The following is a 26,060-nucleotide window of genomic DNA, read 5'->3' as shown; positions in this document are numbered from 1 at the left end:
ATAACAATGAATTACTTACGTAACACTAGCAAATGGTCCTTGGCAATATACAAATTGACAGGAATGAGCAAATTGGAAGGGCTCAAGAGCAGGTGCTGATACCGCTTAATGATGACTTGTTGAAAAGCGATGCTGATCTTCTTAGAAACATTTGATGTGAGATTGCAACTGAATCAGGGTCTATCAATTCTAGACACTATAATAATACGATTTGATACCGTACCTGGTATCAGGTCGTATCCAATGTTTGTTTGTTTTAATTCGGATTTCATTGTCTTAAACATTTTATTCTTCAGTGAGAAATGGTTGAATACCAAAAATTTTTCTTTTTTTGTTTGTTGTTTCCACCTTAAAATGTAAATGCGATTGCAATTACAAATACGATTTGATACCGTATATGTTCTTGTCATCATATTAGTTTGGTGTCCCCGTGTAACTGCCTTATGATAGTAATACATTTAATCAAGTGCTTTAAACAATCACATTTTCCATGAATGGTATTATTTTATTTTCGATTCCATAAATCATATTTAATAAAGCTATATAAAAGAAAAAGAAAAAAAATAATAGTTTATTTTACGGCCAACGTCCGTTTTATGGGAGTGTTATTCTGGTCGTGACCAGAGAGTCTTGTGGGTGGTAATATGGAATAAATAGGGCACGCCCAAGTAATTCCCACTGGTTATGACCCGGGAAAAAAACGTAACCAGGTAGTAACTTGGGCATAACTTGTGCTAGCTGGGGTAACTTTCGATTATCATACTCAAGAAAAGAGGTTCATTCAACAGGAGTGATTTCAAGGTTTTTCCAAATAGGAATATATTGAGCAACATTGGATTTCGATATAGTTTAGATAACTCCTTGCGATGTAATTTGGCTATCTATTCTAGCACTCAGAGGAAGAGACTGAGGTGTGATAAACTGAGGATGGTCTTCGTAAACTTTGCGAATGCAATGTTCAGCTTTGGAAGAATCGAAAACAGTGGAAACACTACTCAATGCACTAGCGATATTATCATTAGAATTAAAATCATTAAGAAGTGATTTTAGTTATCTAATTAACGCATCAGTAAAAGACTTCATACATGTGACAAATTCTAACGTAGCCGAATACGGCACATTTTGCCGCCCTAGAAAAAGCATGATTACATAAAGAATTTTGTCGCAAAGAATTTTTGAAAATTTTAGAATTTAAGAAATAAGAGCAAAGTTATCGCTGCAAAACTGTATCGGGCAATTCAGCATGATTATGAGCATCTTTTGAAAATAAAACAAATTAGATAGCACTAAACTGGTTGTCATCTTTCCTTACTAAATATTCGCTTCTAAAAACTCACTCGCAACACTCGTTATTTGTAATAGATGAACAGCAAAATTTTGGTTGTATAAACGTGAAAAAAAAATATTTTTGATCCAGTGCGGAAATATCGATCAGCGCTTGTGCAGAAGCAAAAACAGACTAGCTAAAAGAATAGAGAATACTAAGGTGGGCGTATATTTAGTTTGTTAGCCCCTTATTAGCCCCCTCCCTCCCACAAAGAAAATATTACTTTTTTCTTCTTTATTCTTTATTTTTTCCTCTTTCAGGCTCTTCCGATTATTTCCAGATAGTTGTCGAGTTATTAGTACACATTTTCCCTAATAATGTCCCGAGAGAAAAGGTAAAGGGCGTCAAAACTTCTGGCTGCCTTTCGTTGATGTTTCGGAAATTTGAGGTGTATAGAATTATGGATATATATCTTTTCTTTATATCTTTTGTCATTGAATCCATTGTAATTTGCAAAAACAATTTATATTTTTTTATTTTAAGGGAGGGACGACTTTCGGTCGGGTTCTTTCTGAAACATCCGAGTTGACACCACCCGGTGTTATCCAAATCGGAAACAATTTTTTCATCAAGATCAGGAAAAAACATTCGCAGCTAGAAAACGCGAATTTGAAATCAGCTCTCTCTTTTCTTCTTGCGTATTATTAAATTTTGTCTATCGAATATCCCCTTCCTATCAAATTTGTTTTTGTGTGTTTTGAAGCTCTTGCTGATTTACCTTTATCCATAAAATCGGTGTTGTTCAACGGTTTGTGGATAATCTGTCGATCAATAACAATTACATACTAAAAGCCTGCTAATCCTAAATTCTTTCTCACCCGCATTTTTTTATTATTTTAAATTTTGAATCATTAACCTTATATAAACTATATGGGTATAATTAAATACGCTTGAAATAATTTTTTCACAAAATAAATACTATATAAGGTTTAAATCAATCAAACAAACTGAACGGAACATGGCATACATGATGTAACAAGTGTGTCATTGAACGATATAATAACCTTGGTTAACTAATAATGGCCTTGGTCTAAATTTTTTTTAAATAGGGGGAGTATTTTTTTTATTAAGAATTCTTGAAAGGAAGAAAAATATCCTTAAACTTTTCATACATCGCTAACGGAAAACTTAAAACAATAGACATACACTTTGCGTACTTTTTGTATGGCGCATTTTCTAAACACAACTGTACGAGCTCCATTCGTCATACAAAAAAATTATGGCAGCAAAAATTTTTTTCAGAGTTAATTCAACTATTTTGGAGCAAATAAGATTATTGTGGTGTTTTAGGCCAATCATTAAAAAAATTCAACATTACCAAAAAATCAGTGGTATGCTGTATTACACAAATATCGGAACACAAACTTTTTCATTTTGCTTTCTTATGACACTACGTCACTTTAATTTTATTTTTCCGACTAAACCAAGGAATACATCGAAAAAAAATTGAAGGGTCAGATAGTGCGTATTGTTAAATTTGTAATATGAAAGAATGGTTCTTAAAATCTATTTCGTTTTTCCGTAGGATTTTTTTTTGTTACTTCAAAAATTTTTCCTTGAAAAAAGAGGATTTACTGAATGTTCATTTTAAAATGTTACTTTTTCCCACCGGGTGAAATAAGTGGGAAAAATCGAAAAAATTTCTCGGTCCTCGTAAAAATAACTCTTACCGTAAAACTTTTTCAGTTTTTAAAAATGGTTCCCTAAAAAAAAGCCAAGATCTGTTTTATCTTTCAAGCAAGAATGTCCGGCGGAGAGCAGTTATATTCGAGTGTAAATTAAAAGTTACTGGTTTTTAACCCACCGGGTGTTTCTTATAGGAGGGACCTTCAGGTCTGAGGTTCTGAGACATACCACTAAGGTATGTTTCTTACTTCCCCTTCTTGTGCCGCACCGCATTGTGGAGTATACCTGCCTATTCGGCATAGTTAATATGCATGTACCACCACCTTACCATACGTATAGCGGTATAACGTATAACGGTACGGATAGCTAGTAAAAAGCTCGATCAGACACATACAAAATCCGTCTGACAACTCGTCGTATTAGTGGTTAACCTCTAGCGTGCCATGCTCCAACTCTCGTTCTAGTAGTGCTTCCCTTCTAACTATTCTACTGACAGAATCAAATTTTTGAAGTCGAGGTCTACTAAAAACATATGGATCTCGTCATCGGTATCAACGTAGAAGAAGTCAAGAAATGTAGGAACAGAACAAACCTACACTGAAAAGAAATGCTGGCATTCTGGTGAATCTTAACCTGGAAGAATCGATTTATTTCCGTCTGAAGGCTTCAAAGAGTTCCAATGCAATTAAAACCAACTTTGTCTCGACAGATAAAGTTTTTTTTATTACCCTTTAGTTCTTGATTTGGTTCAGCCATTAGGGGAGAGCGGGGTCATACAGGACATGTACAGTATCCTGCACAAAAATCCGAACACCGATTTAATTTTTTAAAGCCACCTATTGGCGGGGTAGTGGGTTTTTTGTTTGTTTTTCTTTAAGGGGGAGGGTAGACGGGGTGATGGACACGACAGGGTAGGGTTGGGTAAGTCTAGACATTTAAAAAAGGTGCCTTAAGGTATTACGCTTTAAGGCAAGTTACAGGTCGGGACATTTTTACAACCCCCAGGGTGGTGTGTTTTTTTAAACGACAGTTGGAAATTTAGGGCTTGGGCTTGGTAATGTTGCTTACCGAAACAATTTAGCTTATGTTCCAGCTGCCTGTAAATGTTTACGTCGGTGTCAATGGCGTAGGTGTAGCGTTTCTGAATGTGATGCTGGAGATCGGTGTTCGATTCCAGATCAGGTGATGAGTTAATATGGTTAACTTTCGAGAAATTCTCGTTTGTATATAAAAACAAATTTTCATCGAGAAATATGTGCTTTTTTTGTTTATTAAATAATTATTAAAAATAATAATCTCATTCGTTCTAGAGAAATTAATTTTCCCAGCAAATTCGAATGAAGAATATTATAACGATACCAAATATTTTGTAATGCCTTATTGGGAATCGATTACTGATCTACGGCGTCGCAATCAGAGGCTCTACACATATGCCATCGGTATCGACATAATTGTGCACAGGCAGCTATATAATTTATTTGGGTAAGGAGTATTACACAGCCTAAGTCCAACATTTCCAACTGTCGTTTAAAATAAACACACCACCCTGGGGGTTGCAAAAATGTCCCGACCTGTTACTTGCCTCAAAGCGTAATACCTTAAGGCATAAAAAAATGTCTAGACTTACCCAACCCTGCCCTATGTGTCCATCACCCCGTCTACCCTCCCTCTTAAAGAAAAACAAACAAAAAACCCTTTACCCCGCCAATAGGTGGCTTTAAAAAATTAAATCGGTGTTCGGATTTTTGTGCAGGATACTCTACCAAACAGGACAGTAGCAGTTACGGGTCTTGGTGATGATGAACTATGAAAAAAAAAATACTGGGAAGTTGTCAATGTCAATTTCTATGTGTGACAAAAAATCATCGTGAAATTCTTAAAAATACTCGAGTTATAGAGGAAACAAAAAAATAGTGCTGTCTTTTCATTTTTATTTACAGCACATTTTTGTGTTGCTCCACGCTATAACTCGTCAAAAATTAATATTATAGTGAAAGAAGCTAGTTAATTCATTTACTTATACAGAGCCGGTATAAAATTGTTTTTACGGATTACGGTTTAAGAGTTCTTAATGAATTAAAAATAGACCCTCATTGGGGGTGATACTGGTCCAGTGGCTCCTATCTTTTGTAAAAGATAAGTTAAGATAAGTTAAGATAAGATATTTTTGGTATCTTTTTGGTATCTTTTATCTTGTGTCAAATTCAGTTAAAATTAAGTATCTTTAACTTTAGGTTATGAAAATCAATGGTAACTTTTGCCCTAAAAGGGGGATATCATAGAACAAGCAGCCAGCGTTTCTGCGCCAAATCAACAGGATGAAGCTAGGGATGAAGTTCAGCAAGACGCAGTAAAACCTTCATCAACTCGCAAGAGAAGGTTAAGCCAGAGTTTATATTCAACAGTAATTGAGCCACCAAAATCTCGTTCCCTGAGTGGCCCGGCCAAAGTATTGGAGGAGTTTGGGATTTATTTAAAAAACCCATCGTAGCTATGGAAGTTCTAGTGAATCCAGTGGATCCCGACAGTGACCTTTGCGTCACTAAGCCCCTCGAGTATTGGAAATCTAATCAGTGTCGTTTTCCAATACTAAGCGAAATCGGAAGAGATGCTGTTAGCGTTCCAGCATCACCAGGATCTGTTGAACGGGCTTTTAGTGTGGCTTCGGATATTTTATCAGCAAAACGCGCCGCCATGAAACCAGGTCTCTTCATCAACTTGATGCTTATCAAGTGCAACGCAGGGCTTAAAGTTGGTTTACGTGATGCTGTGTAAAACTGTAAACTAAAAGTAAGACTGTCATGCAATACAATACAGAAATTCAACAATTTATCGACTCAAATGTTGTTTTTCTTTTTTTTGCTAAAAAATAACTTTTATCTTATCTTAACTTATCTTATTTTTATCCCACCATAAAAATTCGGAAATATCTTATCTTTACTGTTTTTTTAAGATAATATCTTGTATCTTAGCATTTTTTTTTTGTATTTCGGAATAACTTAACTTAACTTTTTTTTTCGGGCTATTTTTTTTAGTATCTTTACGAGTACACTTCAAACAGGTAGTTAAAAAAAAATGAACACATTTGTTTTGTTTTTGAAAGTCATACTTTAACTGCATGTGGAGGGTAAAAAATGTGAGATATGTGGAATTTATTTGGGGGATGGCCGCGAATCTCTTCCGTTAACGAGAAGGTCGAAAGCTTTTCGGCAGTCGTTTATTTGGCCTTAGAGTTGTAGTTTCTCATCACGTGACATCGGGCGTCTGACGGAGACGAAGAATTCCGTCTCGGAACTCCGCATTTTTAGATGACGGAGTTGTCTTAAGTCGACGTTAGAACACTCGATCGTCACCGGCAGACCTTCGATAACTTCTTGTACGGCAGCTCGACGTTTTGCGGGACTCCCTCCTGATATTTTCAAGTTGTAAAATTGGAGAGCCTTTTGGTTTTGGACTAAGGTCATCATGACTCCGTGAGTCTCCTCCAGGCGCCTGACATTTTCACCTCCTCGTCCCACAATACGACCGTAGTTTCTGTAATGAATGTCCAAGAGTACCAAGTTATCCGCAGTTTTCAATTGTTGAATTTCTCCAGAAACAATGGCGAAACTGGCAGCTGGTTTAGCTGTGGCAGCCTTCTCCTTCTCAGGAGCGACAGTTGGCGCAGCAGTTGGCGCAGCCTTCGCTTGGGGTCGAGCTGGCGGATGAACCGATGTTTGGCCTTCGGACAGGTTGACTGTGTAACCTTCGATCGGCTTTTGTTTATATCTGTAATCAGCTGACTGGAAAACAACTGGTGGTTGTACATCAGCAGCAGGTTGTCGTGCAGGTCTGACATCAGCGGCAGGTTTTCGTGCAGGTCTGACATCAGCGGCAGGTTGTCGTGCAGGTCTGACATCAGCGGCAGGTTGACCTGGGGGCCTTTTTGCCGGAAAGCGGAGGAAATTGTGATGGAGAAATAGCGTCCATCACAGTTTCGTAAATCGATACCAACTCCGCTGGAGTCTTGTCCTTTTCGGGTGCACGTTCCTCCTTTTTAGCTGCTGCTTTAGCCTGAAGTTTGGCCTTTTTCTTTCTAGACGAAACCTCTCGAAATTCTGTAAGTCTCTCACTTTCATCGACTGATTGTTTCCCTTCATCGGCAGACGCTCCTTGGATTTCTTTGGCAGTGGCAAGGGGTGCAACGTCATCGATGCCACATCCAACGTCTTTTTTTCCAGCCTCAGGAAGTGATGGAAGATCATCAGTGTCGCACGAAACGTCTCGACTTTTAGGCTTCACAAGTTGAGGGAAATCGTCCGTGCAGCATCCAACATCTATTCCTTTGGCCTTCACGGGCTGAGGAAGGTCCTCCGTGTCGCATCCAACATCTCGGGTCTTCACTTTAGATTTACGCTGAACCTGTTTGGCCGATTTTCGCAATTGTTTCAATTCCGCGTCTTTCAAAGCCAAAATGGCGTCTTTGCCTTCAGCGATCGTCTTCATTTGCGACTCAGCAGCGATCAAACGGTTCTGACCTTGTTCCAACTCGGCAATGGTTTCCTTCGCATTCACGAGTTCTACCTTGACAGACTCCATTTCGCACTTGATGGTTTGAGTGTCTTTGATCAGTCGCTCCTTCGCGTCCTCGAGTTCTACCTTGACAGACTCCATTTCGCACTTGAAGGTTTGCGTTTCTTTGATCAGTCGCTCCTTCGCGTCCTCGAGTTCTACCTTGATACCTTGACTAACGCGGTGCGCCGTTTGAAGTTGGTCTTTTAAATCAGAAATCTCTCATCAGTTCTTCTTCGCGGGCCTTTTGGATCTGGGTTTCAAACGCGTCGTCCGTTTGTTGGGATGCGTCAACGTTCTGGGTTACCACCGGCGTTGGTTCCGTGTTCTCCTCGGACACGTCAACAGCCTCGGTGTCGGTAGACTCCGTTCTGGGTTCTGTCCTTGTAATGATGCGGAGAAGATCTAGGAGATACATCATCCAATGGAGGAAAGCAAAGTACTTGGGAAAATATTCCATTTTTAAAGTTTGGGAAGTTTGAGATTTGATTGAGTTCGATGAAGAATATTCAAGATCAATCGGGGATTGATAATGACCATGGAAGATTCCGAAACTCTGTTGGATTAATTGGGAATATCGGTTTGGGCTTTATTTATTGAAGCACATTGACGGCTAGCGGCCCTTCAAATTCCTCGTTAACTTCAAGTTTGAAAAATATTTTCGAGTTAAATCCTTTTGTAATTGGTTTTTAATTAAAGTTGATGTTTTAACAAACATTTTTCAAATGATTTGAAATTACTATAAATTGAGGGGAAAATTTTATTTTGAATTTAAAAGATGATCTTGTTTTCACTGCGCATCCCACTCCTCCTACATCCGTGTGACGGATAATAAACGATGCGCGGACTCATTCATTTTGGCATTACTGCATGGAAAATTTAATGTTTCCTGAAATATGATGTAGAACATCTGTTTGTTTTTTTTTACACTCATTAACTTGATCATAGAGCCAAAAGCCATGAACATTATTTTTTATGTCACATTATTCATATGGCACTTGACAACTAATTATAGATTTGTTGTTAAGGGGTCATTGGAAGTCATTGAAGTATGCTAATCGCCTAATTGAAGTAGAAATGAGCTAATTCTAACGCGTATATTAAAAAATAAATGCATAGATTTTAAAGTGTGCCGTATGGACCTAAAACTTGCTTTATACTGCTGGCTGTTTGATTATGGCGAGCTGTTACGCTGAACGGGAATGCTAATAATCGTCTAGACGCAAGAGGGGAAGTGGCCGTTGTCGTGCATCTCGAAACCAAAAGAAATAGCGATACGCAAATAGAATATACCACTCGTCTGGTGTGACACCGATAAGCTTTCATGCACTAGAAACTGAACTAAAAAATAAGGGGGAAAAGAAAATGAAAACAGCTGTGTTAAGTATGTAGTTTGACACCGAAGAGAACGCGTCACCACATCAGCAGCAATCCATCAGACTTCCCAGTATAGAATCCCGTTGTGTGTTGTCATTTTGAACGTGCATTTGTGAGCGTCATCACAATGGCGTTCGAAGCCATAAAAAACAGAAAAAGTGCATTAGCTTTGCTTGTTTCGCTCTTTTTTGCAACGACATTCTTCTGTTTGCAGTATGTCGGCATTCAAACTGTTGGGATGACGGCCAGCCGACCGTGCCAGACGTCCGTCTTTGATTGGCGAATTGTTAGTGCTGAAGAAATGTCAGCGGAGGACATGATGAGCTATTTCCTGTGGCCCAATCGAACGTCCTGTCGTCTCGCACACGATTTCGGCGGACACATGAAACGCAAACCATTGGGGCTGGATGGCCAGAAAGCAATCTGTCTCAATCCAGTGCAAGTGGCGCCTCCTCCTGGTGAATGTCTGGTTTACTCCTTCGGTATCAATAATGAATGGTCTTTCGACGACACCATGGAACGCTATGGCTGTCAAGTCTACGCTTTTGACCCGTCAATGAAAGCGGAAGATCACGACCGCAGTCCAGCCATTCATTTCTTCAAACTCGGTCTCCATAGCCAAGACACGACCAACAAAAAAGGAAGGCAACTCCTCTCACTCACTTCCATCTACAATATGCTGAAGAAGCGACATGGTGAACAGATCATCGACTACCTAAAGATTGACATCGAGTTAGATGAGTGGGCAGTCATTCCTCAGATAATCAAATCGGGAATGCTGGACAAAATTCGTCAGCTGGCCGTAGAGATTCATTTGCCTATCAAGGATTCTCCAGATTAGATGCGTGATCGTGTCCGCATCATCCGCTAACTGGAGGAAGAGGGCATGGTCCGTTTTGATTCGAAGCTTAATCCTTGGTATAGTGGCACGTTCAAGCTGCTCGGTTTGTCAGGCCCACGGGGCTATGAGATCGCTTGGTACAACAGCAAGTTTCTGAACAGCAAATCGTCATAATCGACACTTTCCTTTTCTGCACGCGTTTTTTTTGTGTGTAAATCTCTGTGTAGAAATTGTACATATTAGATCAATTTGAATCAATTTGAATTGGTTGCTACAGCTTTTTTTTAGTTAACTTTGTAATAGACTGAAATTGATTTGGCTGCAAACTGTTCAAGCCAATGTCTGTAGAATTTTTGTGCGTCTATGAGGGTAGATCTCATTTATGGCCCTTGTGTAGTCTAGCAGCATTATCAGTACTTGATAAGTTCCGACGCGTGTCGTTCATTCTGCAGCAACTGGCCCGGCATCAGCTGTAAACTATCACCCGCTCCATTGGAAGCCGCTTTTCCTGAACTAGCGTCCGTCAAAGGCGGGCAATTCACGTCCAAGTCATCCAGTCCTAGATGAACTGTCTAGAATTCATCATTTAACGAAAATGAAAGAATGGTGGAAATTAAAGAAAGAACAAAATAAATAAACAACTCGAAGATGTCGGGTGATGAGAAAGTTGAGGTCAAAATCTTCGTCGGAATCGCCGAAAGGATTTTTGATCTGTTCGGCCACTTTGAGCAGTCTGACGTAGCAAACGAGTTCCATGACTGTACCGATAGGCAGGACAATGTCGATGTCCTGGAGCGATTGATGACTAGGACCCGTATATTGACGGGCCACGAGACAGGCAATGAAATAGGAATACGTGGATAACGTGCACACCTTTATCAATAGTATTCATGTGTATCAATTTTAAATAAGCGGGAAATTATAATTGACAATGCTTCGTAAACTAGTTTGAATTACTTGAGTGTAGATTATTGGAATGCTAACCCAGTTGTAGCTCCAAAGGGCACCGCAGTTGGCACGAAATTCTAAAAATTCCTTTTGTTTTAATGAAAAATCAAATCCATTAGATTTCACGATTATGAGTAAATATTAACACGAAAAAACGTCTAATGTCAGAACGTATAGGTCTACAGTATTAAATGTCTTACAACATTCAATTCCCATTAAGACAGGATATGTTACAAACCTCCATGATGAGTTTTGTGCCGTATTCGTTGGTCAGCATTCCATCGCTGACAGCGTCCTGTCGCAAACCAAGTAGCAGGTACCCAAAACAAATTGACAACTGGAACAATCGATTCGAAAGACTGCTTCTCTTTTCGAGTCATAACACCTTTGGCCATTAGAAACATTTAAAAAATTTACGTATACCACACACGTATCAATGACTTACCATCTAGGACGAGACTCTCAAGAGTTGGATAGCGGCGACGCACGGCTGGTGATATCGAACGTAGCAAGAGCACCAACATCAAAAGTGAACGACGAACGAGTCCTTGCCTCAGTTCTCGAATTGGTTCCTGATCTCCGGTGATGTAAATCTGAATAGCCAGCATCAATCTGGCACGTAACATTTGGTTATTACATTTGCTATACGTTCAAATATTGGGCTCTTACCTAGCAAGACAAGTTTTTTCTAATCCAAAAATAATTGATACAAGGTTGTAGATCTTTTTACGCTGATCATTTTTAATATAGGGTTTAGGGTGTGAAAATGAGCGGGAGTGTCCGTAAAACGCGTACAAAGTTTCGAGTTTTACGGAACTGAAGCGCTGCCCAAGCCGGCCAGAAGGGGGTCGGGCGAAAACTTGTCTTGCTAGTTTTAAATAAATAAAATTAATTAATTGATTTTTATTAAATAAAATACCATATGCCGGTTAGCTGACATTGTTTTAATTGCGAAAAATTAAAAGTTTTTTGTTTGTTTTGACTGCAAAGCGAGACGGTTGCCATGATTTGAATGTTTTTTTCCAAAATATGGAACACGGAGAATTTGAACTTTCCCTTTCCCCTACCCCGACTTTTTTCTCAAATTTTCCGTTTTATATAATTTCTCGCAACATAAAAATTTATTGGTTACAGACGATTTTAGAAGAGGGATAATATTATAGTATTAAAAATATAAATATTAGAAAGAATAAAACAAATTTTAAAAAATGTTTTATTTAACTTAAACTAACTGACAAACGAAAGATGTTTAATATTTTGTCCACCAGCCGTTATCTTCAACGCATAGTCAAAGCCTTTATAGAAAGCGCTAATTTTTTACGATAAGCGTCTTTTTCAGTTAGATTTTGCCTTTGGTCTGTGCATGGGCAAAAACTTCTTCTTTGTTGCACTTTAAGCACAAAAAATGCTTAATTTTTTTATTTGTGAAACAAATGTTTTTATTTGTGAAACAAATGTTTTTATTTGTGAATCAAATAAAAAAATTAAGTTACCCTAATCTGTTATAACGCTAGCCTCAAGAATAGGGTTAACAGCGACAAAACACATTATTGCGTTATCTTGCTGCAGTGTTGTTTTCTTCTTTAAGCTCTTAGACCTTTTCCTTTTGACATTTTCTTCTTTAAAAAAAATATTTTTGCCACCTTTGAACGGTTGATCTTGTGCAACCGAGCAAATTAGCGATTTGCGCTTGAAAATGCCCGGCTCTAGTTAAACCAATCGTTTCACCTCACTGTGCTTCACTTAGATTTCTATGTTGATCTGCATGATGCATTGTAAAAAATCACCGCTATTCTATTCACTTTTTCTAGTCACCTTTACTTATTTCTAGTTTTAACTAGTCCATGTCACTTAAACAATAGCTTTTCATTTTCGACATCGCCCAGCTTGAAATGGTTGCCATGGTTTCTAAAACGTTTTCATGTTGCGAGAAAATATATAAAACGGAAAATTTGAGAAAAAAATCAGTTTTGAATTCAGAGGTTAGCCTTTCCACGACTTTTTGAGCATCTAGCACGCATAAGCAATTTTTTTGTTCTGGCTACCGGGGAGTTGCCTCTTTTTGTGGAGGATACTGTACCAGCTGTACCAAACTCATTCAGACCAGCTGCGACTTCTACTGAACTAAGCAATCTATCCCAAAAAATTATTAATACGTAGTTTTATTAATATTACTTGCTCCATTGCAGTTCCAAATTCTCAGAAAGACAATTACCCCAACATCACGATATCGGCAGCAACGGTGAGCTCGCAGCTCTCACAAGAAACACCCGGTTATTACTCCTCGCTTCTCATGGAAAGTATATCGAATCAAGAAGAGCCATGTATATCTAAAAGTTTACAAATCTTCAGCCAACCAATAGATAGGTCTTTGTCATCCGCAACTTTCGCAGAATCAGAATCGTCTTCCAACACACCTTTGATCACTTTTCCGTCTTCGGTTGTAAGTTTAGTTAGCGTGTTCATAATTTATATGTGTTTTAGACACAAAACTAAATTAACTCCACCGTAAGAACATCTCGTGTTAATGAGAGAACTCAAAAGGATTACGGAAATGTTGAAATTGATCGACAAAAGACTATCTAACATCGAGGCTAAATTGGTCCGCAATGGATTGCTAACTCCCGACTCGGAAATTCCAATTTCTTTGGAGTGTTTGCTTTTTTAAAATTTTGACGAGTTCCTTAATTTTAATGCCGGAATGAAGTCAGACACCACAATTCACTTGTCATTGGTAAGATTTTATGATTTTGTCAAGTACATAATGATAATACTGTATCTGGTTGTACTAATTAAATCTCTCTTATTTATTTGTAGGTTGAAATTGTAAAAAGATGCGGGGGTGAGTGCGTCAAAGATGTGATTAGAAGATCTAGTGATAGGATAAGAACTCCAGAATGTCGGGCCGCCTTACACTGGTGGGGGTGCAAAAAAATGGACAAGAAAAAAGACAAACTACAAGGGTCTCTTATTGTGGATGCTGTTCATGGTGAATCCATTAGAAATACTTTTTTGTAATTGTAACGTACTATTTGTTATCTAATATTTTTATGTTATCTGCAGATGGCATCCGGAAGTTATTTCCTATAGTTAGTGACTCTGATTTGGAAGTGACCCGCACTAGATTTGTCTGCGCCTCAGAAAAAGTTATAAGAAGAAACCAAATGGGATCGACGAAGATTGCAACATGGACTAAATTTACAACTGCAAGTTGGTTGAATTGTAATGTTATTTATTGAAACGTCTCGAAACAAAAGCAATTTATTCCAACCTTCTTTGAATGAACAAACGGGAGGGGGCAATACGCAGCCAACCAAGAAAAATGTACTTAACTCAGTCAGCTGTCAGTAATATCGTTTTTCCATATCCCTGTATCAAAGTTTAATGAAAGTTAGTTGTGTAGTTCCTCTACAGCCTTGTATCTACGTACCAAAAAAGTAAGTTTTTTCGTTCTTTTGTCCTCTGAAAGCCTCTTACATGAGTTTTGTAGTTCCTCTATTCACAAGTATCATGTTAAGCCAAGATGTAAAATTGTTTTGTCGATGGACGCGTTCATTCAAATACAATTTGAATATTTCTGATGCAAAAGGGCCTCAGCGGCTTCAACAGTGGTCAGGGAAAAAATGACCTTCCGAAATTAGTCCATTGTCACGTGTCTTGTTTTTAATACCCGTCGTCCCATTCTTCAAAAGGCTCTGGCACGTCAGGCTTTAAGTCTAACAATAGGATTGCATTACATCTTTTGATTCAATGTGCTAATTAGGCATTATGATAAAGGGATGGGAAAGGTAAAATGAACCCCCAGAATAAATCCATCAACGGATATCAGGTAGTTTTACATATAAACCCATACGCAGTTCGACTGAGTGAGATAATTGGAACACTGTTTCACATATAGTAAGATTTAAACTGGATTTGTACAGAAGTTTAAGGTACTGTTTATTTACATACATTTCCCCCTCTTCGATTTGTACGGATTTACTAGTTTTACCTCCCCAGATAGACTACTGCAGAACATCTCGAAACAAAAAAAAAGGAGAAATAGGAATATGCAGAATACATAAAATTCATAAAAGAAACCATTAAATCAAAATTTTCAACTATTGAGCTATGCTGTTCAGAAATAAAATTCCAAAATATATTCGGGTCAACTTTTTGAATGCACTGAACAGGTACAGCATTAGCATTTGGTCGGGCTCCCCATCTGTTGAACTGGCATTCTGTTCACTGTCAGTCAATGAGCACATTCTAGAGGTTTCAATGGGCGATTTTTTTGCCTTTTTGCGAAACGCATTAATTTTCCCGGCGTATGCTAAAACATCCGTCTCGATGTTTGGGATAAAAGGAATTGCTCTCCATTGAGCATCCAGAGCCTCAATGTCCATGTGTGACTGTAATATTTCTTTGAAGTTGTTGTATAATCCTACAATTGACGAAACCTTCCCTGAAATAGCAACTGCAGGAGACACATATTTAAGCTGTTGAAGCAAAAGAATCTTGATAGTTGATTCTAGAGCGTATTTGCTTAAGAAATTCTTGATAACAACCAAGCGTTCTGATTTGAAAAATTTCAACAAGCGTGTGTTCACTCTCCGACGCGTTTTCAATAAGTTGTTGGACATTTGTTCCAAAGTAAATTGGGTTCAACGGTTTCAAATTTTGGGAATTTTCCAAGCTTATTTCGAAGCAGTTTTTTTCTTTCAAAACTCTCGTTGTTATGAAGTTATTCATTTTCATTTTTAGACCAAACTCTACCACATCCAGGTACTTGTGTATACGAACTTCTTCACTTTGAAATTCTAGATTCAAATAATTCATAACTATTAGGATGTAAGCAAGAAAGTTGTAATGAAGTTGAACATGAATGTTATTGAGTGCTTGATAAATAGTTTTCGTGGTCTTGTCCTTGTCAGCTAGGTACGATTGAAAATATAGAGTGAGTGCCTTCCAGTTGCTTGCAATCATATTCCATTACTAGCCAACGTGTCCTGCCTGGATACAGTATCATGGGGTTTGCTACATCAATATACTGTTGACATTCCAGAAATTCTTGCTTCCTCTTGGAACTATTTCCAATAAAACTGTAAACGTCATTTGTGAAATGCATTATGTTCGAGTCTAACGACAGCTTCAGCGCACAATGCGAACGAATGGCATATACAGCCAAATACTACGAGCCAGGGTATTTCTTATTTTAGCAGAGTAGCTAACCACTTGTTGCGTCCAGTCATAACGCTTGCATTATCTGATCCGAATCCAACTATCTTCAATACTGAAATCCTATTTTTCTGAGACTCTTGCAACACCGTGGATTTTATGCCAACAGCTGTGGGGTCTTTGATTACTGGCAATGAATAAAATTCTTTAACAGGCCTTTTTCGCTCTGCAAAAAAATATCTTGAAAATCAATAATTCGTTATTATAAAACCCACAGAGTAAATTGTTGTACATTGTGCTTACCTCACCAAAATCGCCATATATTTAGTAATCGTTCTATCCGTACTTTCATCTACTATAGGGTGGTTTGAGGTTGCCATCTTGGCACGGTATTTCTGGACCCGTTGTGCAGCCACAACTGAAAAGCATTGGCTCTTCTAGGTATATGAAATAAAGGAAAGCTGTCAAAATTCCAATTGCTAGTTTTTCCCTGTATTTTACAGTTATTAAAATGAGTAGGCAAACATATTTTTAACATTTTTTCATTACTCTACCGGCTTAGAAGTGTTTTCAATCCAACCACATTTTTTGCTCAGTGCAACTTTTGTTGCACTGTTTATCCGTATTCACTTCATGGGCCGAAATAAATGTATGCAAAAGTGTGGCTACATGCGTACACATTTCACCTACACTATATCATATTTTACATAGTACTATTTAATACTTCTAATCTATAGAAAGATGAACACTAGGTGGAATTTTACCCTTCAGTACATGTACAACTGGCAAACTGTACCATGCCACCTTTAGCACAAGCGACCCAAGGATAATATGTAACACTCAGTGTTTGAGATGCTGTAACCTAAGAAAAGAAAAATGTAACAGTCGATTGAAATGAAAAACATAAGCATTTCATGGTTACACACTTTTGCTTTAATGACGACTGTGTTGCTTGTAAGCTGCAATGCAGAAAAGTCTCTAAACCATTTGTTTTCTAGACTCTACTCCATGGCTAATATTACGTCTTTTTCAACATACAGTTTCTCTCCACTTATTAGACTTCTCCCATTCTGAAAATAGTCTATAGTTTTGGCCAAATTACTGGTGGAATTACTATGAGAACGTCACGGTTTTTCTTCCACAGATCGTTGTCAATCCAATTAGGATCGTCAATTTGTAATAGGGATAACTGTTCCAATAACCTACACTTTGCTTCACTATCCAAGTTCTTTGAAAAACTTGAAAATTCTGGCATTTTCAAAAATAACACACTTAAAGAAACTTAAACTACATCACACTTGCCACCAAAAAACCTAAAAAGCCAATGCTTTCCAGTTGTGGCTGCACTAAGGGTCCAGAAATACCGTGCCAAGATGGCAACCTCGAACCACCCTATAATGGAAAAGAACGTATTTCTCAGCACGTCTGCTAATTTGGATTCCTCAAACGGCACAAATAAATTTTTTATTAATCCAGTGGCAATACTTTTCACGACTTTTGAATCTTTCACATGGCTTTTCAATACTTTAATCAGGGTGTCCATAAAGCGGATTGGCAAGTTTTCTTTAACAACAGAGACAACTAAGGCCAACTCTAGTGATCTTGTTGAATTTTGATTGTTCAGAAGCTTAGCTACGTCTTGAGGAATTCCACTTGATTCTTGTGACTGGCTGTTGAGCTATGTTTGAGAAGGCCTCTTTTGTTGCTTGCTTTGAAGCTTTGTGGCAAGGGTGACAAAAGGATTGTGATTTTATTTTTGGATTTTCAATTAGCCAATCTCTAAATTGTCTATCCTCTAGATGTGACTTCGTTACCTTGAAAACATATGGCTTGGCACTTTTTGAACATCTCGTTAACTTTTCTACATCTTCTTCTTCTCCACTACTGCTAACATTATCATGGCAAAGCAATAATATTTCTGTACCTAATCAAAATAGTTAAAGATTATTTGGGGTTATTGATGAACGTCGTCGAAATGACTGGAGAATGGATGATTACTCATGGCGCCAGGAATCTGGGGAAAAAACCATTTGCGTGGATGGTGTTAAAATTTTCAAATATTATTTCAAATTGTAAATTGAGCAGGGAGAAACCCAACTGGCTTTTTCAACAGATTTTCAAAGCATGCGTACAAGCATCCGGATTATCCGAACCAAATTCTCCTTATCTACGCAGGCGATGATTCTGTTATCAATCCGAAAAACTCGCATGGGAATGTCAGGAAGCTGGAGAAGACAGAGAAGTTATTCTACCGAACGGCAGCGTCAGTCCCAATAACCGCAAAAGAACGTACGAAAGATCCTCCAGCGCAAGTTCACGGCGACTTAATTGAGTCTGCGGGAAGCCACATAAAAATTAAAGCAATGGATGCGTCTCGAGACCTATAACAAGTCAGAAATGAGCAAATATTAGCAAGAGAAAAAACCGTATAAGCCACGACGCCCAGTTTAACGCATACGAAGTTGGCATCGATACAAATTTTCTTCGGAAACTTGAGTATCTTCCTTCTGTCAACATTGCTTGTATGGACTTGGGTGAGTTATATATTTATCGTGAGTCTATTCAGTTTGATATGCATAAATATACACATATCTATTTGTATATATATTATATACAATACATGTATATGTTTTTATTTACGATATATACATATATCAATTGTATATATATGTTATATATAATACATGATCTATATATGCCTTATATATTATATGTGTGTACATATATATGTATTTTAGATAATGGGGTGTCCCTAAAATGGGCGAGCGCGCCACTAAAATGCGCGGATTTTTGTGCGCGCCTGCACCACTAATCTGCTTAAATAAAACACCCACGCGCCGACCCAAAAATGCGCGCCCGTGTGCGCGCCGACCCTAAAGTGCGTGCCCTACATGCGCGACGGCCCTAAAGAGCGCGCCTTACATGCACGCCTATTAAATAACGAAAGGCGCACTAGAACCCGAAAGGTTTTTCTTCATTCTTCCTTCAAATAAACATGCCACTTGTCGCATGCAATTTTTCAAAAAAACTTTTCGTGATTTAAAATTTCAAATGTTTTAAAACTCTGTATTGAAAAGTCTTGGATTTGCAATTGACACACTATTTGAATACAATAAGCACGAATGAACATGAAAAACAGTAATAGCAGCATGCCATTACTACAAACGACATTTCTGACAGAACCATTTCTTCTTTTTATCAGATTAGTCTTCATCTGACACTTCCTCGCAGCCCCAATGGTACCATTGTTTGCAAGCAGTATTGCTGCATTGAATGTAGTTCCATTTCGATTCGAATTTTGCCTTTTTACTAGCATCTGGGTCGAGGTTTTTCAGCCGCTTTTCTTTCTTTTTATTGGATGGCCAATCCGGATTGTCGTTCAGTGGGTCATATTTGACCAAACGACAGTGGCAGAAAATCTTCGTCGATTTAACCTTCGATGATCTCTTCATCTTAACTTTTTCGGTAGTTTTTGGAAACGGTGACATTTTGCCATCGCTGAGGCACTTCTTCAGGTGTTGCCGTAAATCCGTGTCGCTAGCAAAATTGTCATTGGTAGGATCACCACCGGTAATTAAGGACACCGCAAAGACGATGGCAAAATCGCCACAGTTGACTCAAAAATTCTGTATCTGGCATTTCATATAGGCATATGAAATGCTGTCTCCTTCGTGTCGCAGCAAAGCAGAGATGCAGGCGATGACGTGCAGGTTGTCTTCGTGCTCTAAGCTGTCGTAAATTTTCACAAAATCTTCGCTAGGTGCCTTGTAAGCCGTAACCCAGTGGTTCATTCCATCGTGAAGAATCTGGATCCATTTCTTCTCCTTTACTTTTGGGAAGCCAAGATTTGAACCATGGACAGTGTCCATTAGACCTCCAACCTCTGGTGAAATCTTCTTGATGAGAACTTGAGCTGCCTTCATGTGACAATCGTTCAACCGAATGTCCTCGTTAGTGACTTGATTATGCTGATATCGAGACAATACCACCAGTGGAAATTCAGGTTTGGGATCATTCACAAAATACGTAACGCGAAAGGGGGGGGAGGGGTCGTTGGTTTTGTTACGCTTTGTTACAAGGGGGGGAGGGGGGTTCCATAAAATGTTACGTACCAGATCAATTATTTCGTGGAACTTTTAATTTCTGCAGAAAAAGAAAAAAAAATGCTGTTTAGCTTCTTTTTTTGTTGTTGTCATGACAACTGTTGTCTGCTAAATGGTATTTTCTCCATTGCAGTCATTTTCTCTCAATTATATGATTCTGGTTTTGGAGGGGGGGTTTCAACATTTGTTACGTATTTTTAGGAGGGGGGGTAGTAAACTTTGTTACGGACCGTTACAAGGGGGGAGGGGGGAGTCAAAAATTGACAAAAAATGCGTTACGTATTTTGTGAACGGCCCCTTTCTTCTATAAATAATGAAAGAAAAATATGTACTGGTAAAATAGAAATAAGAGTGGTATTGGCTAACCTTCGTAGTCAAGTCGATGAAAGAACTTTTTTTGTGGTTATCATGTCGAAGAGGAATGTAAATTTGAGCGGCTTTTGTATTGATTTCTGGACCAGGCAAAGAACCCTCCCACATTGCACAGAGAAATGGATAGGTTTCTTTCAACTTGTCAAGAAATGCATTCAATTAAAACATAACTAATTAAATAAGGTAGTTAATGGGAAACGGAACAAAAATCCTAATTAATTTGTCCTTACGTGTCTCGTACTGTTATCCCGTGAGTAAGTAGATGTTTTAAATAACAACGTATCCGCGCTACAATCCCAACCAACATCTTCTACAACAACTTCTTCTTTATTGCAATTGTCGTATCCGTCCCTGACCCCTTCTTCATCGAATGATTCAGTCTAAGCAATTTAAGACATGAAAAAGACATGAAAAAACAGTTAATTTCATTTAAATTATAAATGGATTTATAAGGCTTACCATGCGGGCTAATAATATGTCCTTAGGACCAGCACGTGAATGGTAAATTGCATCGTGCAAGGATGGGACCGCTTCGTTTAAATGATCGGGACCTTTCCAATTGGAATCTTCCTATAAATGAAGAGTAAAAAAATCTCGAATACAATTAAACATCTCTATTTTATAACATATTAGGATTTTAGGCTAACAATCATAGTCAAGTCGATACTGGAAGGACTAATTTGATGGTCACTTGGAGTTGTTTGGGCAGCTGCATTTTTCTTTTCTTTTTCTTTCAATGTGGAATTTAACTATGAATAAAATTCAGTAGAATATGCTTATGTGTGACATTTCTAATTGATAAAAATTTTGTTTTTTTCGGCTTACATTCATAGTCAAGTCGATACTGGAAGGACTAGTTTGATGGTTAAGTGAAGGAGTTGATTTGGCCTCTGGATTTGTTTTGTCTTGGTCTATCAATGTGGAATTTTCCTATGAAAAAAAATACGCTTTACAATGTAATTGTTTCAATTGCTAATTATTAAGGTTTGAAGGCAAACATTCATGGAAAAAAATTGTGTGAACAGGTCGAAAAGGTCCAATGTCCGATGTCAAATTGAGCCAACTTCTCTGCGATTTCCGACAAAGAACCCTCCTACAACGCACATTTATATTCAAAAATACCGGAGAATATTTGATAAATGCTAACCTTGGGAGTTAACTTATTTGAAAGTGATGGTGGATCCACATCTTTCTTCCGTGGACGCTTTCTGCCAGACGTCTTGTCTGCAGGTTTTCTTGCTCTCTTTAAAGCAAGAGTAGAATTCTTGGGCTTTTTCGTTTCGTGGTCGAAGCATCCAAGGTGCATCTGGACAGCCACGACGTGTGCACACGTAGCAGATGCATGGCAGGTACACTTAGTCAAAGAAAAGTTCTTTGGAATCAGGTTCACAATCCTACTCTCGGAGTACGTCGTTCTTTTCACCACATATTCGCCTGGCCCGATTTGTTTTATCAGGTCGTTTTTGTTTAATTGGGTAGCGACGTTGTAAACCGTGACATTATCCTCGTGAGTACCTTCATTGGTACTGTCGGTTGCAATTCTAGCCTTTGAATAATTCTGTAATACTAAAAATTGACTTGTAAATATTGAAGAACTTAACGTATTCCCTACGTTAAAAATAGGCTGGACCGAATACATACTTCCGCTTTCATTTTTGCTTAGCACTCTCTCACATCTAGAACTATTTGATCTGGCTGGATAGTCTTCTCAAAAACCGGCATGTCTTTGTTGGTGTCGGACAACTAGAGCGCATGATAAATTTTCAGCGTCATTAATTCATAACATATAAAATAAAAAGTGCTAAGAAGCGTTCAGAGCGTACCTGTTTCAAGTGAGATTTTAACGTCAGATCACCCAATCCATATCGTCCTCTAAGGATTTCGATGTCGTGATATTGGCTCAGTAATGAAAAAGCCCGGGCGAGGACATCGACCGGTCTTTCTTTCCATTCTTGCAAACGCTTTAGGACTGCATTATAGGATTCCGAGGCATTGGTGTCGCCTGTTTTCAGACAACTTTAGCTCAACATCCAGGCTCCGATGCATTGAATAGCCAAGTGGATTTCCTTTCTGTAGTATGCCTTAAATTGCTGTAAAGTTTAACAAATATTTTATAATTGTTTCAAATTTAAGCCTAAATACAAGTTTTTTAAAAAAATTTCCAGCAAACCGGATGCGTACCGAGGGAGGGGTACGATCCGAAATTTAACATGGTAGAGATGGGATAATAAGGGTGGGGGGCTGGGTACATCCTTTCAGTAATCGTTTAAGTTATATGTTAAAAGAAAAACTTACACCATTCCAGCGCGTAGCATTACTCAGTATCTCGTTGTATCTCATCAAATATTCAGTCTCTGAGGTAGCCACGAACAACCACTTTAAGTCATCGATGTAGCTGTCCACTTGATCCATCTTCGTAATCTGAAGCTTCTTTAGTTCACGCTTGGCATTTTTGAGGATATGTCCCCAGTCCCGGTACCTCTTCATCTTTGGAAAATATTTTTCTATCGCGAATGAGAACGCCTCCTCACCATCAGTCATTATGTAGGCATTATCGGCTTTCACCTAATGTTGAGACCAAATTCGAAATATACTTAAGGTTAATCATATGCATATACATAAAAAAGATCTTACCAACTAAGGAAAATAATCGGCACACTTTCTGAAAAACGTATCATGTGTTTCAGTCGTCTTTCTGTCGTGGATCATGAAGACAAAGGGCACTACAGGGGCCTCTTCAAACTCGGTAAACCGAGCAATCAAAACCGAAACATAGGCATCCGCAGCTTAAATGTAGTATCATATTGCAAACCGAATGCTGACGAAAGATCCGTGTGGTTAATCAGCCCTACAATTTTCTTGGCCAGCTGGTCGAGGTATATGATGCACAAGAAATCGGGATAAATTTCGACTTTCTTGATACTCTTATCCTGGTTAGCATTGATAAGAAAATTGTAATATGCATTTCGGCTGATGCGCAACTTGTGGCGTTCATTGGCCTGGAAATTTTCCACTTGTTTCTGGTTACGAGGAGCGGACACGGCATGAAGAAAAGCTTCTTCCGGAGCTTCGCAAACAAGTTCCTTGTAGACATTTGAAGGCAAACCAGGTCATACTTTCATTTCATCCCGAGATGACTTCCTCGTAGTAAAAAAATTCATCTTTCTCTTTTTCCCTTTTGCATTTCCGTGAGGCAGGTCGACTTGAATGTCGGCGTTGCCAAGATAATGAATCATAAATCGCAAGGGGTAGCGGGGGTCCCAATAAACTTCCCGCTTGAATTCTGATGACAGTTGATGATCACCAATCCGACTGTAGAAGGGGATTTTCTTGCCCCAGACCACTTCTTCAATTTCGTAGTTTTTTCCTCCTTGTTGTCGCCAATGGTAACCATCGTTTCTATAATCTGAATAAAAGAATTTATAGAAAAAGACCTGTGTTAGTGTTTTAAAACATAATGTTGGAATTCTGTAGTGAAACTTGTATTTTCCTCTTAACTGTAAAAAAAAGGTGTGATTTGTCTATCGTAATCGACAATAAAATCAAAAAATTTCATTTTCTAGGTAAAACAGCAGTGAATTCAATTTTTCATTTCGTTTCTGCGTAGCAATACGTAACTAAAGAATGGTTTAAAAAACACCAATCAATAAAGCTATAATTAATAAGCAAGGTTCTTTAATTTAACAGCCCGGTTAACAAGATAAAAAAAGTAGTGTACCATTTTTTCCCTTCTGATTTTGCTTCATTCAAGTAAAGCACCCCTCCTTGACATTTCATTTTGACCTCGTCTGTTTTTTCATCTTCTCATTCTTCAATTTGTATAAAAAACTTTTCTAGGGGCCAGTTTTTGGTAGAATTCACTCCAGTATTGTCATTTTCATCATCAACTGATGAATTTGCACTAGCTTTGTCGGGCATGTCCTGCTCCTTCTTCTTTCACCCTTCAACTGAAAAAAGAAAAGAACCCGTAGGAAAAAAACTTGAACTTCACGTGGAAATCGACCATCTAGTTGTTTTGAACTTGTTACAAAATTGGGGTGGTAAACCTTGAACTAAAAAAAGTGTTAGAAGGAAAAAAAGGAAATTTTTTTTTTCTACAAAATATAAAAAGAAGAAATGGACTTGAACTTCACGTGGAAATCGACCATCTGGTTGTTTTTAACTTGTTGCAAAATTTGGGTGGTAAATCTTGAACTAAAAAAAGTGTTAGAAGGAAAAAAAGGAAAAAAAATTTTTTTCTACAAAATATAAAAAGAAGAAATGGTTAATTGCAAAATTAATTGCAATTGCAAAACCAAGACTTAGAAATGTCGTTTGTAGTAATGGCATGCTGCTATTACTGTTTTTCATGTTCATTCATGCTTATTGTATTCAAATAGTGTGTCAATTGCAAATCCAAGACTTTTCAATACAGACTTTGAAAACATTTGAAATTCTAAATCATGAAAGTTTTTTTCGAAAAATTGCATACGGCAAGTGGCATGTTTATTTGAAGGAAGAATGAAGAAAAAAATTTCGGGTTCTAGTGCGCCTTTTGTTATTTAATAGGCGCGCATGTAAGGCGCGCTCTTTAGGGCCGTCGCGCATGTAGGGCGCGCACTTTAGGGTCGGCGCGCACACGGGCGCGCATTTTAGGGTTGGTGCGCGGGTGTTTTATGTCGCGCAGTTTAGTGGTGCAGGCGCGCACAAAAATCCGCGCATTTTAGGGACACCCTTAGATAATGGGCATATATGGTAATAGGTGTAACTATTTACATTTTTATATATTAATATATATATGTAATAGGCTAGAATAATGATAATCATTGCAAATCATTTAATACGGCATCGGTCGAAGTGTCTTAACAAGTCTTATTTCAATGTGATTTGCAGGAATGGCAAATGAATTCAGGAATCTTTTGGATTGGGACAATTTGCCAGAAATGATTATGGAGTATGATACAACATTTAATCTTGGCAATTACTAAGTGAGTTGGATCACATTCCGTTTTACGGAGTTTATGGAAACCGAAGATTCGCCAATGCCTACCATAGGTTTGGCCTGTCTCATCCACCTGAGAACACTGCAGAGTTCGCATGAATATTTTTGGAATATGGTCAAAAAAGAAATCCCCAAAATTGCTTCATCCAAGAAGCTTTTGATATGCACTGATCAAGAGGCAGCCATCGTAAATTCCATTGAAAAGGTACGTTTATTGGTTTCTGTTTTAAGTGAAGATGTTAATGGCTTTTTCCCATAATTTGTAGATTTTCCCTAATATACCCCGGGCGCGTTGTCATATTTATGCGTGGAAAGATCAAGAAATGAAATTGCGAAGCCTTGGAATTTCCAGCAGATTGGAATTAGCAAAATATCGTAGCCACTTTTATGAGTTGCTTCACCAAAAATCATACATAGAATACTGCGCTGTTTCTCGATCATTTCAGCGGAATTGTATGAACACTGTAAGTATATTTGTACCTATTTGTAAACTTATTGGAGACATGTTAATAATGATATATAAAAGAACATGTTTATATAATATATATAATTAAATCATGTATTAAATATATTATAATTTAATATATTATAATAGCTACATACAATATATAAAATATATGTTAACTATATATACAACAGTGATATAATATATTTATGTATGGTCTTTTGGAATTTGCAACGTATTTCGAGAAACATATTCATCCAGACTTGAATTCAATGGGAATATGGTCACTTGAGCGGTACAACGGGAAGTATTTGCTGTCAACCAATAGATCC

The 26,060-nt window shown here is 38.0% G+C and overlaps 3 pseudogenes; 2 read left to right on the top strand and 1 right to left on the bottom strand.

Moving 5' to 3' along the window:
• Positions 1-8,993: 8,993 nt before the first annotated feature.
• LOC123467364 lies at positions 8,994-9,909 on the top strand (annotated as a pseudogene).
• A 19-nt stretch (positions 9,910-9,928) lies between these two features.
• Positions 9,929-11,610, bottom strand: LOC123467368 (annotated as a pseudogene).
• A 6,203-nt stretch (positions 11,611-17,813) lies between these two features.
• On the top strand, positions 17,814-25,542 carry LOC116917880 (annotated as a pseudogene).
• Positions 25,543-26,060: the final 518 nt, after the last annotated feature.

This window comes from Daphnia magna, unplaced genomic scaffold (genome assembly GCF_020631705.1).
Source record: "Daphnia magna isolate NIES unplaced genomic scaffold, ASM2063170v1.1 Dm_contigs179, whole genome shotgun sequence".
Classification (NCBI taxonomy): domain Eukaryota; kingdom Metazoa; phylum Arthropoda; class Branchiopoda; order Diplostraca; family Daphniidae; genus Daphnia; species Daphnia magna.
Note: the sequence above shows the minus strand (reverse complement) of the source record. Positions and strands in the feature narration are given on the sequence as shown.